Source organism: Oratosquilla oratoria, chromosome 15 (genome assembly GCF_046742065.1).
Source record: "Oratosquilla oratoria isolate Oo_2021 chromosome 15, ASM4674206v1, whole genome shotgun sequence".
Taxonomy (NCBI): Eukaryota; Metazoa; Arthropoda; class Malacostraca; order Stomatopoda; family Squillidae; genus Oratosquilla; species Oratosquilla oratoria.
This window is the reverse complement of record NC_134791.1, coordinates 43782513-43783809: the sequence shown is the minus strand read 5'-3', so window position 1 is coordinate 43783809 and position 1297 is coordinate 43782513.

Here is a 1297-nt window from a genome sequence, read left to right as displayed (position 1 = left end):
TTCGTCCGATTGTTTTGCCCATGGACAGCTCTATGTGGCATGTTCAAAGGTTACAAACTGGGACTCATTGATTATCTTCCGAGGTTACCATAAGGTTAATGGTGAATGTGTGGTGAAAACTCCAGCAAACGTGGTATATAAAGAAAAATTTTCGGACATGCCATCCATTAGGGAGGGAGAGTCTTTAGTGAAAGGTAACGACAGCGAACAGGTAATTGCAGAAGAGGAACCTGAATTGGGAACCGTTGAGATTCCCGCTTCAGCTTATAATATTAGTGAAGAAGCCGCAACGGCAATGATCCTGCCTGATTAACACTATGCCGTTGACGAATCAGAATCAGACACATCTGTCTCCCTTAAGGTTTGGGAAAGGACTTTCTAAAATAACGTTTTTTTTTTTTTTTGTTTTTTAACTGTATGGGCTTCTCTAACCCTTTTAAAAAACTGTTTTTCCTTGAGTTTGCGGTTCTTTATATAATCATTGTATTTCCGATCGATGTGATACTTTTGGTATTCCTCGAGACGGCTTTTACCACCACTCATAGTAAAATTCTTGTATCCTGCAAAATGATGTTTCATAAACTTTTCCGATTCTTCCTCTTTAATTTCTCCATCGAATTATATTATGAGATCGTACTCTTCATCAGAGTACATATAATTTTTACTATTTCGTAACATATTACGAAGGAGTCTTCAAAATCTCCCGAAGGAGTCTCCAATCTCCAAAAGGAGTCGTCAAAGTCTCCCGACGTCAAATTCTCCCGTGGTCTCTCTTTCTCTCTCTCTCTCTCTCTCTCTCTCTCTCTCTCTCTCTCTCTCTCTCTCTCTCTCTCTCTCTCTCTCTCTCTCTCTCTCTCTGTCTCTCTCTCTCTTTCTTTCTCGTTAGGGCTTGGCTGCACAAACTATCCTGCAAAATTATGTTTCATAAACTTTTCCGATTCTTCCTCTTTAATTTCTCCGTCGAATTATATTATGAGATCGTACTCTTCATCAGAGTGCATATAATTTTTACTATTTCGTAACATATTACGAAGGAGTCTTCAAAATCTCCCGAAGGAGTCTCCAGTCTCCAAAAGGAGTCGTCAAAGTCTCCCGACGTCAAATTCTCCCGTGGTCTCTCTCTCTCTCTCTCTTTCTCGTTAGGGCTTGGCTTTCTCCTTCTTTAATTCTTCTTTTTCTTGGAAAGTCCTTTCCCAAAACCTTAAGGAGGACCGACACATCTGATTCCGATTCGTCGACGACATAGTCGTAATCAGGCAGGATCATTGCCGTTGCGGCTTCTTCACTAATATTGTAA